A 6,398-nucleotide genomic window follows, 5' to 3' on the forward strand; every position below is an offset into this window, starting at 1 on the left:
CATATCCGCAGGCTGCCATGTGAATACGTCTCGGTTATCTTGCAGAAACTGGACGAGCGTGCCTTCCTATTTGTCATCCAGGCTGGAGCTGATGATGGCAGTCTTGTGCTCGTCAGCGAACCTGAGGTTGATTCTCTTTGTTTCCTCAATCGGCCGCATAGAGGTAACGGCTTGAGCTTCATTCGTGGGTATCGCGAGGTCTTCCTCAGGCTTTGAGTTCACCTGTGCGGAGGAAGTCGTTGGTGGTTTGGTGGTGAGGGTCGCCTGAATGGCCACTCGGAAGCATTCTGTGACGCCTTAGAAGTCAGCGCGCACGGTGATGATTCCTTGTGATCCTGGCATCTTCAATCTCATGTATGAATAGTGTGGAATGGCCATGAATTTCGCCAATCCCGGCCTACCGATAATGGCGTTGTATCCGCAATCGAAGCTTGCTACCTCGAACCTCAGGAACTCGGTTCTGTAGTTTTCCGAAGTTCCGAAGGTAACCGGCATGTAGATGTGTTCGAGTGGGTATTCTCCTTCAGTCGGCACAATGCCGAAGAAAGGACTGTCTGACTCGTGGAGCTCTTTGAGTGCGACTCCCAAGCCTAAGAGTGTACGGGGGAAGGTGACATTGATGCTGCTTCCCCCGTCCACTAACACCTTCTTTACCCTGCTCTCTCGGATCACCGGATCGACGAGGAGCGGGTACTTGCCCGGATGATCGAAGTTGAGCCATTGATCCGCCCGAGTGAAGGTGCTCAGGTGTTCGGACCATCGATACGGGGCGGGAGCACTGGTGGCCGCCACCAGTATCTGACGGTCGTTGAGCTTCTGCTGCCTCTTGCTCTCTTGCGACCCGTGCCCGCCGAAGATGACGTTGACTTCTCCGACGACACACGGGAACGCTCCGCCTCCTCCCCCTTCCTACTGCGGAGGTTGTCGAGGTTCTCTAGGACCTCCTCGTGGTGGGGGAGGTGGTAGAGGCTGGAAAGGTCGGCCATTCCTGACGGAGTGCTTGAAATCTCTGCAGTTCTGAAGAGTATGACGCATGTCCTTGTGGTACGGGCACTGGGCGTCGAGAATGTCGTCCAATGTTCGTTCGCCTCCGTGGGGTGCCCCTCGGGCACGAGAGACAGGTGGTCCAGCAGCATGAACTTTTTTGCAAGGCCTCTTCTCCTAGCGCTTGTCGGTTTGCTGGTTCCTGTCGCGTCGTGGCGCGGACGGAGTCAGTTTCGTTCCTTCAATGAGGTCCTAGGCACGTTCATCGGCGATGATGTAGAGGTTCGCTTCCCTGAACAGCTGTTCGGAGGTGGTCGGTGCTTTTTGTAGTATGGCTCGGACGAAGGCCGAATCATTAGATCCTCGGTAGAAGTCCTCGATCACTGCAGCTTCTACAACTTCTGGAATACGATTTCTCATGGTCTAAAATCTTTTGAGGTACGACCGAAGAGTCTCATCTCCTCGGCGCCTGATGGATTTGAGGTCCCATGGCTGTGTCGGCTTGTCAGAGAGAGATTGGATGTTGGCGATAAAACGCCGACTGAAGTCGCTCCAGTCGTCGATGCAGTGTCGGGGTAGGTGTCGTAGCCACTGCAGCGCATCTTGCCCGAGGACGATGGGCAAGTACGTAGTCATCACATCTTCAGTTGACCCAGCGGCCCGAGCAGCGGTGGTATAGACAGCCAACCAGCCTCCCGGGTCCTGCTTAGGCTCGTACTTGTCGACGTTGGAGACTTTGAAGTTAGGGGGCCACTGAATGGCCCTGAGACGCGGAGTGAGTGCTGATACTCCACATGTGTCCTCCTATCAATGATTGTGGTGTCGGTCCCGAGGAGGGGAGTTACCGATGTGCTGCCTCGACCGTCCCCGGGTCATGCCGCCAGTTGAGGCCGTTGCCGACTCAACCCTGGTGGCCTGACTTCGTGCAGGGATGCCGTGATCCCGATCATACTCCTCTCGATGCCGGATCTCGTTTTCGTGTCGTCATTCACGTGAAGCATTGATGGAGCTCCGCATGTTCCGTCGACTATTGATGGCGTGTCGTAGATCGCTCGGAGGATGAGCGAGAGGCAGGAGATGATTAGCTGCCTGAGTGAGCAGCCGCCGATAGCCCTCGGCATCTGGAGTCTATGGGAGGCCATCGGCTATCCGAGCCAATATTCCACCGACCTCGCTTGGTGTGTTCATGGCTCGGGCGAAGTCGGGGTTCAGGTTTTGTCCGAAGAGAGGGTTCTTTTGACGCTGTCTCGCTTCCTGCTCGGCTTGCTCTTGAGCTTGCCGACGATCACGTCAGCGAGAGTTCCTCCTTTTCCTGAAGACTCGTTCATCTGAAGTTTTTCCCACCTCCGAGATCTCGTCTTGCGATACAGGCTGCGCCGGATCTCGTTCTCCGGCTTCATGATGTCGTCGGGCGTTACGGCGTCGGTCCCTTCGTCGGTGAGCTTCCCGCTGAGGTGGTTCTTCCCCAGGCACAGTTGGTTCATCGTCAGAGATGGGGGACGATTCCACCCTCCCCTCGATGAAGAGGATATCGGGGTAGAATGGAGTTGTCGTGATGACAAGCTTCTTTCTGTTCTCCTTTAAGGGTGGAGGTACCAGAAGGGCAGCTTAACGGGTCTTTATTTTTTTCCTTGTAATCTGTGTCCATTTTTTGTGGATGAGGTGGACAATGGGGTTCTCCGGGTGAATGAACTCTCTGCTCTTGGTTTGCAGGAGGCAGTCTTCGCTTGGAGTGCTGGAGGTTGCGCTATTTCCTGCTTCGTTCTGGCTTTCCCGGAGATTTTCAAGGAAGGCTTTTTCTCCGGCGGATCCGCTATATGATGTAGAGTCCCTTCTTCTTCTGCCACGAACGAGATGGTTCCGAAGCAGAACACGGATCCGGGGCGGAGAGCAATCTTGTGCTGAGGAGTGATGGCCATTGAGCTAACTTGGATCAGTGACACACCCCCTACCTGGCGCGCCAGCTGTCGGTGTTTGGGACCCGACCGCGCACCCGGGGTTACCCCTCGAGGTGCTTTTGGGTAGTACGGTGTAACCGGCTGTAGCTCGATGGTTCGTGCTGGGCGCACGAGAGACGGTAGACAATTTTCTATAGGTTCGGGCCGCTTAGAGAGGTGTAATACCCTACTTTCTGGTGTGGATCTTTATGTGGCGGGTTACAGGGGGATTCTCTAGTATGCTAGAGAATAGTGTAGATGGCTAATGAGTGACATGTCTTTTGATGGGGTGCCCCCTAGGCCTTATATACTCGACCATGGGGCGTTACATGCGGGTATGATAACTATATGCTCCTAAGTAATAGTGAACCAACTGAACTTATCTCCCTATTATCCTGCTGACTTATCCTCGTTCAGTTCTGACGTCTGAGGGCGCTGCGCGGGAGAATCGAATTAAAGCTGTGCATAACGTTTAAATCCATTGAGCCGCCTGGGCTCGAGTTGATCCAATCTTGCGTCGATCCATTCTGCCAGTGATTCCTCCCCTAGCCCATGAAGGGGTGGCCTTGCGGAATAATGAGCCTGGAGTCTTTCGCGAGGCCTTCCAACCTTCTAGTGGACCCGGGGGATATCTGTCCCCCGCAGGGGGGGTAGATGCCATCGGCGTGATAGTACTATTGGTTGTACTTGCGTCCATTCACCCTAAAGTTCACATGTTGTGCTTCTCACTTGAGCATGTAAGTGAACAATAACGATTGGTTGAGCATGTCGACATCATGGTTCAACCCCGCTACGCAAAAATATGCCAAATTCACATGTCATATGAGGCAAGCACCTTGAGCGTGATTATTGGGGGATCCAATCTACCCCATATAAATTGTCATTTTCATCCAATGGACAATTCTTGTACTTACAATGTGTGCAATCTATACTTTCTATCATACCACGAAATCCCTCCCCCTTAGTTTAAAGTCGCCTAAGAATGTCAACAATGGGACGCCGAATATGCTACTTACTTAAATATGAAATGATACCACTAAAGAAATTTTGAGACAAAAAGACAAGACTTTCCTCTATTTTGATATACTCATCAATGAAGTCATTAACACTATCATAGATGAGCATGCAAAGGGCAGCGATGCATTTTTGGTGGGGGAGAAACTGTTGTGGTTGAGTGCATTGGTTCTAAGAGTCAAATAGGGGAATGCTCACTCAACCTCCTCAAGGTTTAAAGAAAGAGACTCTTCTACATAAGCTACCATAGATAAAAGTTTACTGTAGGATAAATGCACATGTTGTTAAAATAGACTTGCATCAACCACTCATGGGCAGCTTCACGACTCTAGTTGATATAGTTCTGATGATGTGTCCTTCGCCTCCTTCTCATTGAGGATTCAGAGACAAGTTTTATCCTCACATCCATCTTAGTTTGATGCAGTATGTCGAGTACCTTGTTTTTCGTATCTCAACGTTCGAGCTCAAGGAGGCTTTACGACAATGCTTTAGTGAAGTAAAACATGAGTGAGAGAAGTGAAATTAGAAGTGGTAAAGAGAGGTGTTAATGAACTCAAACACCCTCTTCTATTTATAGGGTGAATTCTAGGATTTTGGTGATTTATTTACTTTTTTGAAATTTTTGGATTTCAAAACTTCGTGAGGCAATCAGGAGCTAACACGTTGCAACCGATGATTGGTACCGATCGGTTCTTCAGCAAATGAGTCAGTACCGACTTATTCGACTCCAACATATCGATACCAACTAGATCAATCAGTCGGTAGGTTCATCGATCGGTGGATCTAAGCGAAAGGTGATGAGGCTAGATCGATGATACCAACTACCCTTGTTGTCATGTAAACGTTTGGTATTTGTTGAGCACGAAATTCGGCACCTAGATGGCTGGATGGTTTGGCCTTGTGCCCCAGATGGTTCGTGCCATGGATAGTTCGTAGGAGTAGTCAGGACGGTATGTGATTAGATTAGTTTAGGTTGGAGTCCTTATCACGTGTGTGGTTATCCTAACAAACTCGAGTGAAGCAGTTGGATCTCACCTAGGAACGGGTCCAGACCACCCCTATACATATGAAGGGGCTCAACCGATTGAGAACACACACAATCCATTCGAACCAATCTATTGACATTATCTTGCCTTAGGAGTAGACGCAACATAGGTCTAGTTATAGTTTTGCAATCCTAATCTTCACCTCTCTTTCACTCTATGTCATCTAGAGGCGCTTTCGTTGGCATGTTACTATCTGTCCTCCTCGATAGGGTATCTCCCGAGAGGCAATATCTAGGTTTAACGTGAAGCCCTCTCTAGACACTCCTCTTCCTGCATGTGAACTGTCCACCCCATAGAGAAGAGTGTAATTATCTGCTCGATGATGACATACACGCGGATGGTCTCCGGTGACCTACCGTGGTCCGTATGACACCTCACATAGAGGTCCCCACGGTCTCGATTCCTCATGAGAGGGATCTAGGGATCATTGGTGTTGGCCCAAAAAGGCGCCAACATATTTCTTATGTTGGGCCTAGCCTCAGGTGCCAAGAGCGATGAAACTTTCATGGCTTTGGTATTACAGAGGAACTGATGTTGGTTTTTACTCAATCTCTACTTCTTTAAAGCACCAGTTTCATGTGTCATACGTCACATGCGAAGCGCTTAGGTTTATTCCTCTTCCCTACTTCTCACCTACCAATGGACAGTTACACCACAAATGGGCCATGAGAAACCACCCAAGCCCAACACGACAGGAAGACACACGCAGCGCAACACTTCCAGATAGTACCACCTCATTAGCTAATGGACGAAGAGAGACCGAGCGAGCTATAAAAAGAGGGTCATGCTCCTTTTCAACTCATACCTTTCTTGATATTTTGGCTAAAATAAAGTGTAATATTTGTTCTTGTCAGTTTAATATCTGATGTATGGACCACATGTTCACTTTGATATTAGATTTATTTTTAAGGGTATCAAATATGATTGTGTGTCATCACAAACACGAGCATTGTACTATCTTTACTATTTTAAAGCACGAGTTTCATGTGTCATGGATGGTGCATCATGTGTGAAGCACGTAGATCAATTCCTCGTCCCCTCTTCTCGCCTACCAATGGGACGTAATATAACACCGTAGATGGGCCATGAGAAACCACCCAAGCGCAACACAACAAGATGTCACATGCAGCGCAAAGCTCACGCATAGTACCACCTTGCTAGCTATAGGAGGACAAGTCACCAAACGAGCTATAAAAAGGGTCGGGCTCTTATTTAACGCATACCTTTCTTAACCTTTTTGGCTAAAATAAAGTGTAATATTTAGTCTTATCAGTTTAATATCTAATATGTGGACCATATGTTAACTTTAATATTAATTTTTTATGAATATGTGACATCATTACATCAAAAATATGCCTTTAGTGATGTTTTTAGGTTAATTAGTGATGCATGTAAAACGCGTCTTAGATTTTATGTC

The 6,398-nt window shown here is 48.9% G+C and overlaps 1 pseudogene; it reads left to right on the plus strand.

Annotated features, from left to right (window-relative positions):
* The first annotated feature begins 5,782 nt into the window (after positions 1 to 5,782).
* Positions 5,783 to 5,941, plus strand: LOC111589494 (uncharacterized; annotated as a pseudogene).
* The last annotated feature ends 457 nt before the right edge of the window (positions 5,942 to 6,398 follow it).

This window comes from Zea mays, chromosome 5, assembly GCF_902167145.1.
Source record: "Zea mays cultivar B73 chromosome 5, Zm-B73-REFERENCE-NAM-5.0, whole genome shotgun sequence".
Lineage (NCBI taxonomy): Eukaryota > Viridiplantae > Streptophyta > Magnoliopsida > Poales > Poaceae > Zea > Zea mays.